Raw genomic sequence first — 12749 nt, forward strand, 5'->3', positions numbered from 1 at the left:
TATCTAATATTTAAAACTTCTAATTAATTATTTATTAATATTTATACATTTAGAACTTATGGGGTCAATCAGCTTTCTTCATAGTAAATCTCAATGTTTCGTCTGATTATCATACTCTTGATGTGAACTTACATCAAATGGGACTTTTTCCCCTTTTGGAATCAAAGTTGACGATAGGAGTGGTTTTTTTTTAAATTTAAAAAACTCGCTATCGTGTTTGATGGTTTCAAGTTTCCATTCTCTCAATTTGATGTATCCCTCGTTTTTCTCCATCTTCTCCTGACATTTAGTTTTGAACGGTTCAAGGGTTATATTTTGTGGTAGATTTTTAACGATAAATTACATTCAGGAGTTTTGGCAATCTCTATTTCAATCCTTTAATGGTTACCAGGATTGGATTCAATTTTTGTTGAATCAACACTATTTCGGACAAAAGTGGATAATTCATCAAAATATCTTTTTCTTTATAGATTATATCATTGTTTTAATCCATAACGTTAATATAATCTTTCACTTAATTAAAGTGCTTGGCGTAATAGTCAATTGTTTTAGATCACAAGAATTCTAAAAAAAATTATTTACTTCGGAGATGATAGTGTTTGTATTTAGAAGTAATCAGGAAAGAACGTTGCTATACTGTTCAGACCATAGGCTAGACATGTGATATACAACATAATTTGAAAATTGTTGTTTAAGGTTTTTGGGTGATATTATGCAATACCCTGTTCTATTGGCTATTAAAACCTTCTCTCTATTGTCCCTGAAATCGGAAGTAAGAAGGTTGCTTATATTTATTACAGCTACACTTGTAATAATTGTATAATTTCCAAATTAATTAGATAAGGACAATACAAAAATGACCATTTAAAGGACCAACCACCACTGTCGTCATGGATTGCACTGGAGTCTGTAGTTTTGTCTAATACAATAAATATTTCCTTTTCCTCAAATGCTTAATGGATCTTGGATAACACTTCTTTACTTTGTGACACAATTGATTTGGTAATGGAGAAGTGGGAGTGAATTACTTTTCCTGTGTTAAGTTCTTTAAACAACAAAATTTGGATTATTCTTTCTATGAAATGAAAAATTGAAGGAGATATCTTTCAGGAAAAATAAAAGATAAACATAAAATAAGATATAATCTTAGTTAAATATAAGTAGTAAAATTGGAAATATCAGAATATGAATTAATTATGCGACTTATATATTGCTCCAAATTCTTATAGTGAATTTGGTTTCAAATGTTTTGTTCTACTTTAAACTTATTTAAAGTTTTGATTCCATGATTAAAAAACCTCAAGTCAAAAACGTAGAGGAATCTTCTGAACTCAATATATTTTTTTCCCAAAATTATCAGTAATTTAAAGATATATAATCAATTTATTTTTTCCTTAAAAAACTGTTATATAAATATTAATTAATTTTGAAATAAAATAATATTAATTTTTTTTACATGTATTTTTATTTTAAACAAATTGCACTTTGGTAGTTTTATTATATTTTAACAAATTTTCAAACAATTCTATACCCACGACAATAAAAGTTTGTTTTAACTACTGTTTTGCATAGAATATAATTAAATATGATCACATAAAAAATTATTTTAAAATCGGACGACCGGTTAGCGAGATATAATCTTTTTTTTAAATTTTAAGTACTATGTGGCGCTCACATATTGAAAAAAATAATCACTGATTTTATAGGTTATTCTTATGATAGAAGTATGATTTTGGTATCAAATTATATGTTTTTGGAATTGAGAAGCTTCAATTTGATGGTATAATCACTGTGAAACTAAGCAATGATTTTCAATATTTTTATGTTTCGAGAGGTATATCTTTTGGGCCAAATTTTAGGATGAAAGATTAGAAGAAGTTTTGAAAAAAAACATATTCTTGATCTTTTCAAGAATTATATATTTGACACACAAAAAAATTATTTATATTAGTTACTTCCTTCAACATTTATTCAATCATGTAAATGTAATATTAATTTAAAATAAAAACATTGAAAATCAATGCTTTCTCTTAGTTTTACAGTGGCTTCATCATCAAATTCTAGCTCTGTACCCCGAAAAATACATAATTTGATACCAAAATCATACTTTTCGCATAAGTATGACCTCTAACATTACATATTAAAGATTCTATATATGGGAGCACCACCCAGTGGTTAAAGTTTGAAAGATCTTGTAAACCGAGGGGCCATTTTTTTCTTTTCTTTTTTGAATTGTATGTTTAACTGCATACATGTCATTTTTAAATACTTTTTCGCATAATTTACTCATAGTTATATTGCATTTGTTGAAATATATTGGATATACCCAATAATAACATTAAATTTGCATTGTTCAATTAAAGTTGAAGGAACTAACTAACATAAAAAAATTATTTTTAGTGGAATATGGAACTCTTGAAAAAATCAAACACATTTTTTTATTTTCAAAATATTGAGCAATCCTTCATTTTCAAATTGGGCTCTGAAAGAAATGCCTCTCGAAACATAAAAACATTGAAAATCTTTGCTTTTCCTTAGTTTTACAGTGATTATACCATCACATTGGTTGACTTCCTACTTTGATACTATCAACAAGTCACTCGTTTTGCCTTGGAGTTTAATTCGTTTCAGAAGGGTTTAAAGTTCATTTTCACATTTTTATTTTGTTAATAAGTCTTATTAGTGCACATTAGACCTTAGCCATATTCATTCCACAAATATTTGGATCTTCAATCGAAGGCTAGGAAAATGTTCTTTACTTTTCTTCTGCAATATAATAGGGGCGTTTCTTGTAATAAGAACAATATCTAATTGAGTATAACATTTTTAGCCATTTGTCACTCGACGATGGCGGAAAGTGAACAGTATAACAGTAATAAAACACAGCCAAATAAAAATAGAAATGACGTCAACCTGAAATAGGAGACCATCACATATAACAAGTGGGGTAAGAGGGTCCAACATGAGAAAATAAGGAGGGAACCTCAGAACAGAAATGAAAAAATTGGAGTAAGAAAGCCTAGCTTCATGGAGGATAATAATAAGAAAGTGCAGCTCTCTGTGCATGAAAAAACTGAAAATCAAGGCCCCTGAAGTAAGAAACGATAGAAGGAGGATCATTGTAAGGATACTTCTCCATCTAAAAGGCCTCAAAATTCAACGCAGGAGTCTGTTGAACAACAAAGGATTTGACAATCTAAGCCTAAGCGTAAGTTTCTATACTCAGCAATTGTCAAAGAGGCCAAAGAAATCACCTTTGTACGAAAAAATGGCAATCACATCTCCCTTGTTGAGTGGAGCAAAGTTATAAAAATACTGGACATATACTATATACGTTTCTTACCCACCACAAAACCGTTACCTTACTATGAAGGTCGCCACTACACCAACAAAAGAGCGGTGATCTATGTCAGTGATGACGCTACAGAACAATACGCCGGAAAGGTTATCTTGAACGATACACCCCTCTTACCAGCCTCGTGCGGAGAGGTGGAGAAAATGAGACAGGAAAAAAAGGGAAGGAAAAGGCTTATCAGCTTCATTAGAGGGATCACAGGAAACATTGGCGATGAGATACTTGCTCAGATCATTGCATATCAATGGAACTCCCTTCGTGTTAGAGGTAAGGTCGAACTGACCAAATCTGAAATAACACAGTTAAGAAAAGTCCTACACCTTGATGTGGATCAAGCAGCATTTGAAGATCTAAAAGCTATTGACTTCACAATAAAAGTTGCTTCCACAGGAAATCCTCGAAACGTGCTCGTAACTCAAGAAAGTGAGGAAACTGTAGAAAGGTGATAGACCAAGATCCAAATTGTGAACCCTGTGTTGATAAGTCTAATCAACACAAAACAACTACTATTGGTTATGATAGTGCAAGTAGTTGCACGGAGGAAATTGTAAATGTCTGTGTGATGCTGGAACTAATAAAAATAATTATAAATGTACTCTAAACGGCCAAAGAAACTGTCAGTGTTAGAGAAACTGCTACTAAGCACCACAGAATGCCAGATGAGCCAGTAGAAGACCTTCTAATTCAAGCAGCAGGTGTGATAGGCTCTGGTAGAAGTTCAAATATCTATTCAAAAAGTCGTGGTAGCAAAAAGCAGCCCCAAATAGATATGTTCTTCGATTTGGCTGCGAAACCCTATTATTTGATGAACCCAAACAAAAGAAAACCAAATGATTACCTGCTCTTATATCAACATTCAACACTGCAAAGCAGCTAACTTTGAATTAAAACCCAGAAAATCTGAGATAGCCTTAATAAAAGAGCCATACCCCAGTAACGGCTAAAAAAAAAGCCTCCCTCTAAGTGGGCATTGCAAATATGGGTCAAAACCAAGTGCATGCATTCGAACTGCTTGTCATTTCCATGCATGGTTTGTTCCAGAATGATCTATTATCAGATGTACATTGCTATCAAATGAGAGATACCAGCCATCCAAGAAGAGGATGAAGATCTTCTTATTCTTAAATTTATTAAATGTACAAAGAATTAAACAAATTATTTATAATAATTATAAAATTAAGTAAGACTTAAGATCAATGTCTACTGTAGTAACACATAAGCGCCTTTGCGGGGTCATGTTCTTTGCCGTATGTATTTATAGTTTTCTAATATATTTTAGAATGTATGTATGTACTATGATAAACAGCAATAAATTCTTAACTAACACTAACATTCCAAGCACTTCACCCCGAAAAAGATATAATTTGATACAAACACATAATTTCAATCATAACCATGACCGCTAACTTCACATATTAAAGTTTCTCCATATGTGAGCACCGCCTAGTGGTTCAGATTTTTAAATGGATCATATCTTGCTAACCTGTCGGTCGATTTTAATTTTTTTTTTTTTTAAGTTTAAGTTTAACTCCATACATGCTATTTTTAAATATTTTTTTGTATAACTCAACCATGAATATTATGCATTTGTTGAAATATAATAGAAATATCCACTTTTTTCAATGAAAAGAAAACTAATATTGGCCTTGTAAGTAAATGAGAGGTGTCTTTGAAAAAACAGAATTGAAGAAACTTGTTTGGATATGTAATAAGCAGATTATATGGCAACCATTATTTATTTCAACATGCATAAATGAAGATATAACAATTAACTATTGCATTATTAATGATATCAACGAAAATTATTTAATAAAAACATGTCAATGACTTGGGATAAATTAACAACAGTTTGTTGATTCATAGGCCTTTGCTCAGAGCATTACCATTATAAGACAATAAAACAATGATCCACACCACTTCGTTTTCATCTTATTTGTACATTTGACGAGCTGTTTATCCTTGATAAATGCAATGTAAAATAATGTTTAAATACATAATAGTGTTTACCATAGTGAAACCATTCCTACCTGTACACCATTGATAGACACGGAGTCGGATTGAACATTTTCGTGGGTTATAAAAGAAGCAGAGTAACACTGAAGATTAGTTGGGGAGTTATAAGTTTTAGTCCTGGTTGGACTCAGATTTGAAGTTAGGATATTAATCGGAGTAATTCTTGCCAATGCTCTTTTTAAATAAGGAGCAGGATTTCAGTTTACTTCCTTTCTGTTAGTATATATATGACTGTTATTTATCTTATGTTTTCAGCACATTTGTGATTGTAATTGTCACAAGAAATATCTTTTCTAAGATCATGACGGAAGACATAAAAGTATCTAAAGCCTGATGCAGTTCCAACCATATACTCTGAGTTTAAACCGGAATCTGATCATAGCTATGGCATGAAAGCAGAGGCCAAGACATGTTTGAGTTGAGCCTTGACAGAAAAGGACTCCAAGGGTGCTGTTGAAATCTGAGACTTTTGCATATCCGGCCATATAATCACCTACTTGCAACCCTGATTATATTCAACTGTTTTTTCCCACCAAAAAGGAAGACAGTTTTTTTTTTGTTCTTAATTATTGTATTTCTCATTCGAAATATAGAACGAACTCATTGATTATAACATTAACTCTATACCAAATACACTTGTATTATTATTGTTCAGTGTTTTATTATAGAGTAAGTAATACCAATGAGTTTTTATACTATCTGGAGGAGCACAAACTCCAATCATGCAACCTGTTGTGTTGATAAATATAAATTTTTATGACAAATTCTTGTGGGTAAACTCACATACATAATCTTGTACAAACACAACTGAATTTGATACTTTATTTATAAGGGGCAAATTTATCCGTTAAAATAATTAGTTCAATTAATTTTTGACGATCTACTTTAGAAAACCTTTTAAAATATATCTACTTTGATATTGAGCTGTGAGCATGAAGAGACTCCATCATTTTTGCCTCAAAAGTAATTTTTTAGGATTTAAAATGCTAACCCAAAATGTAATAGTTAAATAAAACTCCACATGCTATTATATAAAAAAAAAGCTAGAACAACGACAAGCTAATACTCTTATATTTGGGCAAAGATCATATGAGCTTACCAACAAGAATTTGTCATAAAAAATTGATGTTTATCATATCAATTTTTTGCATGATTGGAGCTTGTACTCCTCCAGATAGTATAAGAACTCATTGGTAATACAGTCCATTAATTTCATTATCCTTGGTTTCTGAGAGAAGCCTAAATCCTCACATGATCCTTCAGCCAGATTAGAACATAAGTTGGATCATAGTTTTTCGAAATATTTAGGGATTCATTATATATTATACTATTTTGATATATTTTTGGTGTATTGATTGAAGAGTGTGGACGTTGAGGCTTAAAAAGATCATTATAAAACCAGTCGCGGTCGTATTTGAAACTTGAATGACTCATTGTAACACCACGCACATTCAATCGGGGTTCCTTGAGTATATTGGAAGAATAAACCAACACAACTGGCTCATTATAACAACTCACCCAATCGATCAAACTTCTTTGAGTGCATTAGACGAAGGGACTGTAGTGTGGTATTTGAAGCTTAAAGGGATCATTACTTAAACATACGCGAGGACCTTGCGACGTAAAAGACTCATTGTAACACCACACAGATTTAGTCAGACTTCTTTGAGTGTATTAAAGGAAGGGATTGTAGTATGGCATTGGAAGCTCAAAAAGCTCATTATAAAACCATACGCGGGGGCTTTGAAGCTTAAAGAGCTCATTTTGTACCGAAATGTGTTTTTTAAAATTATATTGAGAGTTGTATTAAATTAATATAAGTTATTGAACGACATTTTGAAAGTAATCTATCTCATTCATTCAAATAACATCATGGACAAAAGAGATAGAAAAAGAGAGTCCTCAAATGGATGTAAAGAATATAGAAATAAAAGTCTATTGACTAAAATGAAATACCATCAAATCTCTAAAGAAAATGAAATAAATAAACATTTTACTCCGATATCGGTTGAGGATTCCGAACTTTGGAAATTATTCCAAGAATCTACTCCCATTAATTCATCCCCGGAGGAAGAAGGAACAATCAATAAAGAGATCAAAATTTAATTTAAACATACATTTATATAATAAGTTATGTGATTTGTAGAACGCATAATCTCCACACAAGTATGAAATATCCCAAAGCCCTCAAAATAACTACAAAACAATTCAATTGGATTTGTAAAATGAAAAGGGATTTATTTCAAATGTATCATGACACATGAAATAGGACATTACTGTTTAAGAAACTCTCATACTTTTCCGTCCCAAATGTCCCGAGAGATATATTTTATGTGTCATCAAAACCATACTACTTAAACTGTTAAAGATTAGTGGGATTTAGTTAAAAAAAATCTATGTAATAATGATTTGAATAAAGAAAATAAATATTTAATGTAAAAAATAACTCCACAAAGAATGTAAAAACAGCTGATTCTAATTAACAATTTCATTAATGTTAAAAAAAGAATTATTTTCGTATAAATAATACCAATATTATTAAATACACTGGTATTTTAGGGACTATTACGTGTTATTTAGTGATCCCATTTCACAAAAAAATTGTCAAGGTAAGATCATTACTTGATTGTGATTCTAATATCTCTCATATGAAACAAGAGACTACCAAAAAGGTGGGTCTTAATTATCCTCCCAGCGTTCTGTGAATGAACGTTGCAGATAGATGATCCTACTTTTATAACCAGAGAAATATGATTGTTCATTTAATGAGTTTAGTCAACAAATATGCAACTGAACTTAAGACGGCTACCACAATTAATGAAACTGGAGAACCACTTATAAGACTTCAACTATTTTCTACTAATGTTGTTGATACTCATCATCATGAATTGAGGAATAAAAGACGACATATAGGAAGTTATATAAAATTATTAAAAGGCGACAATTAAACATCACAAACCATACAGGGAAAGAAATAATGTAGAACAATTACATTTCATATAAATATAAAAACTAACAGTATTATGAAATTATACAACATGGTAAAACTGTAGTGGGGATCGTACAACCTTACAACTTGTCTTTCTATTCCAAACCCGATATATGAATACACGAGAATCATCGGTCAAATGTTTTTGATATATATTTTTTTTTTACTAAAGACCCAAATAATGTTGTGAAAAGAAAGTAACTTAGGCACCCCACAAATTATAAAACTATCTGGAGTATAATTTAGCATAGAAGTGATCTACTAGCCCAAATTGTCTCGCAAAATATCTTCTTTCGCCCGACCATGTTTTCCTATGGAGTTTGACTAGTAGTATATACGAAGATCTTCTTACAGGCAACATATCTAGAGGAAGTTGACCTTCAATGTACTCTTACACCAGGACGTTGCAATACATTAAGTGATCGTACAATGTTTTAATATAAATTCAAATTACTCATGGATACAGTAAATAGTCATGAACAAGATATCCAAGACAATAAAAAATCATGGAGCACAGCATTAATAATAAACTACATTAGAAATAAATTAAAATTCCCAATAGTCGTCATATTGTTATACTTAATTTTTTTTATCATTGGAGGATGATGAGTCTTACATCTTGTACATAGGTGGATTCTTCATGAGACAATCCTCTCCGATTGTAAAACATTAGTGAAGCAAAAAACTTCCCTGAAATGAATGTAAAACTAAAGAGCAAATAAAACTTTGCTCTAAACAAGTTTACAAGAATGCATAATTTATATACTGTATTTCTTTTTCATTTATGATGGAACATATATATATATATATATACTTCATAGTAGGTAAACTCTAAAAATTAAATAAATTCCGAATGTAATTACGGACTCTTCTGTAGCATGCTTTTGGAGGTCCCATAAACGTCTGTTTCCTGTAGTTCAGGGCCCCCACTAACTCTCTTTTTCTTCCGAAAAAATGAGCATTACTTTTTCAGACCAGTATTGAGCTGTACAAACTTCCGATTTAACTTTTGTTTGTTAGGAGGATAATTGCCCATACTTCTTTTAGGGCGTTCAGAGAACGACTCGCAATGGAATGGAGACACACTTCCTTCCTCAACTTGATTTTCCAAATTCAAAATTTGTAGCACTTCTGGTCGATTTCGAAAAAACCTTTGAGATATTGTCTCATAAGTTCATAATAGAGCAACTTTTCGGGTATGGCTTCCCTATTGGTTTCAGCGATTCTTCGAAGTGCTTTGTCAAAGATTGATTTACCAGGAGCGAGTAGTTCAACAAAATTTTAAATCGCAAGGGGAGCTTGGCATGGTGATATACTTTCACCATCCCTCTTCATCATATCAATGAACAGAATATACGAGATGCTTATGAATGATTCGAGTATTTAAGGTCCAAAAATGTTATTTAAATGTTTGCTGTTAGCAGACGACTTTACTGTATTTCTTATAGGTTGTGAAAATGACTATCAATTCTTCCATGGAGGTGCTCCAGATTTTCCGTAGTATATCGGGACTTATGATTTATTTCGGGAAAACAGAAATTCTGTCGAACTATGAAGGATTCCAAGGCCACAACTTGATAACTTTGCGTTCGTTACATGTCCACTCTACATGGAATTAAAGTTGATCTGTCGAACCATAAGGCTAGAAGCAAGAACAAAAATTAAATAATGAATATGCTCCATAGAATTATCATGATTTATAGGATCACTCATCTCTCTCGATGCGAAGCACTATTAGCACGGAACATTAACGTGCTTCCAAAAGTTTTTCATCTAATAAGGTACGTCCTATTCTTAGTCGACTTGTGTGATGTAGTATATAAGATTAGGAACGATCTGGTTTGGAAGAATTCGAGGGCGTACATAGCAAGAGATAGAGTTAATCCACTCTGACAAGCGGCTTGGGACTTGGAGCTCTAAACATTAAGTCTATGTAGCAAACATTAAACTTCTCCTGCATCATGAGACTCCTTGACTGTGAAGCTTTTCGGGATAAACGAATTAAAGAAAAGTTTATAGAAGTTACTGAATACAATTTCTTGTATAGATTATGTATGGGAACAACAAAACTCCTTTCAGTGACTAAAAATGCAGACCGTATTAGTAAGACATGGGATCATCATTGGTCGGTATTTTCAATTCCGTGCTTCTCCTACTCGGACCTTACGAACTATTAATTTTTAATCCGAGACTGAGGAGTAAAGATAAGTTTGCCAAGGAGGTCGTTTTATTTTCAGCTTGTCAATTCCTCTGTCACAGGGAAGTGGGCTTGAAGGGGTTTATGCTATTAAGAAGGGATCAAAAAAGTTTCTTACAGCCTGGGGTCCATGTGTAAAACGGGCCTATGATTCCATTCTTTTTCGATGTGAGCTGTCTGTAGAATCAGAAAATTAGAAGAGCCGTATTCAACATTTATCACCGTACTAACCCTAAAGTTGTTTAGATATATTTTAGAAACATCAACTATCTTTACCAACAAGAGCCGAGATACCTCTAAGGAGTGAAGGTGTAATTTTTGTAGAACTATAGTCGAGACTTCATTCAACCTCTTTTATTTTCCATTCGTATCGCCCTGAGATCTGACTCTATTATAAGAAGAGGTTGAGTCCCCCCGACTGACTGGTCTTGACGTCGGTAAATATAATATATGCAGTAAAAGTTAACCATCGACCCATGGTAGTAGACATTGGAAAATTAATCAAAAGATTGCTAATAGAGCAATGACTCTTTTAAAAACGATGGATCCAATGTTTTTATTATTATTATAATTTTACAATATTCTGCTTGTCTCTTTACAAGCGCGCGGCAGGGTAAGAAATCCCATCAGTCATCACACGAGGTGTTGCTTTTCCTGTACTAATAAAGGAGAAGCATGTTCTTAAGATGGACAAGCGTGTGCTACGTGTGTGTTTAGCGGGCGCAAATAAAAATAAACGAAGTAATTTTTCTTACATATTATTTAAAAATGATAAGTTTATTATAATAGTTTCATTTGTTCATATAGGAAATGATTTAGTTAGATAAAATGCATACGTACGACTGTTTGAAAAAAAAAAAAAAAAAAAAAAAAAAAACATCAATGAATGAAGATTTCAAAAGCTTCAATGACTAATACCATCTTATAATTTGTATACAGCACCCCATTCTTTACATCAATCTCCTTGTCTGAAAATCGGTGGTTGTATTTATAATATTATTTAAATCACAATTTGTGATAAAACATTTATTATGTTAAATATTAGTGAGTTTGAATTATAATTTGTATTAGTTTACTTGAAATTCATACATATATATATATATATATATAAACAAAAAAAACTATAAATGTTTAATAATAAGAGCTGTATTTATGCAAATTTGGCAAATTTGGCCTCAATAAAGGCCTGTTTTTTGCCAATAGGGACAAGGGTTTCTAGAAGAAGGGAATTATGAACTTGGATTCTCATTGGTAACAAGTTATCGAACAGAAAGGGGCATACTAGGCTAAAATCCGCTTATTGTAATTCTTCTTATACAGCATTTATTTAAAGCGCAAAATTCGAAATTAATTTTTCCCCAACCTATTATATTTATTGCATAATGAATTTTTAAAAAAATAAAGAATATAAATTATGCATGAATTTGTGTTCCTTTTTTCCAACTTGTTTGGAGAAAAGCTTTAATTTACTCTTTAGTTTTATATTAATTTATTGGAAGATACTCACTTCACATATATCGCCGTCGCAGAGGATCTTTTCATGAAAAATCCACCCATTATATACAAAATGCATAAAAAAATAAATGAAACAATATATTCACAATTTTAATTGATTTCTAACGTGGTTTAAGACTGTGTTCCTTTAGTTTCATCACTATTTATTGTATATCTATTCGTAATTAATATTAAAATATTAAACGGTGACATTTATCGTCAGCTCCTGGTATAAGAGCACATTTGAGGTCCATTTTCTCGTAAGAAAATTATTTATATGTAGCCTGTAAGGTAAACTTCGTGTACAGCACTAATCAAATTCCATGAAAAAACGTAATATAAAAAAAAAACAAAAAACAAAGATGCAGAAGATACATTAGCAGACAATGGGAGAGAGTGGATCACTTCCAGGAAACACGGAGATCAAAATTCACTTATCTAAGGAGATACGAAGGAGTAGGGGCCCTAATAACGTAAATATTTTTTTGAACTACAAAGAAACAACTCAGCCTGAAATAGCTGAAGAGGTACATTAAACTCTCCTAATGTAATCTTTTTAGGTGTACAATTGTATTGTTCAAAGATAGTACAGGAAAATTTGCGAATAATTTGAGTAAAAGTTATGCCTTTAGTTATATTGATGTGTAATGTTATGTCCTCTGGAAGCCATACTCTTTCTTCAAACCTCCCAAACAAAAAAG

General features: G+C 31.7%; 2 long non-coding RNA genes across 4 annotated transcripts in view; one reads left to right on the top strand and one right to left on the bottom strand.

Moving 5' to 3' along the window:
* Positions 1–9109: 9109 nt before the first annotated feature.
* On the bottom strand, positions 9110–11210 carry LOC121126705 (uncharacterized). The gene is made up of 2 exons (XR_005867107.2): positions 10786–11210; positions 9110–10731 (listed from the first exon to the last, which is right to left on the bottom strand). It is a non-coding gene; the product is annotated as an uncharacterized lncRNA (long non-coding RNA).
* A 175-nt stretch (positions 11211–11385) lies between these two features.
* The window catches only part of LOC139906797 (uncharacterized), an 87934-nt gene continuing 86570 nt past the window's right edge, over positions 11386–12749 (top strand). For all 3 annotated transcript variants that reach the window (XR_011782741.1, XR_011782742.1, XR_011782743.1), the window contains exon 1: positions 11386–11598. This is a non-coding gene — a long non-coding RNA (uncharacterized lncRNA). The remainder of the gene's footprint in view (positions 11599–12749) is intronic.

The sequence above is a fragment of the Lepeophtheirus salmonis genome, chromosome 12, assembly GCF_016086655.4.
Source record: "Lepeophtheirus salmonis chromosome 12, UVic_Lsal_1.4, whole genome shotgun sequence".
Classification (NCBI taxonomy): domain Eukaryota; kingdom Metazoa; phylum Arthropoda; class Copepoda; order Siphonostomatoida; family Caligidae; genus Lepeophtheirus; species Lepeophtheirus salmonis.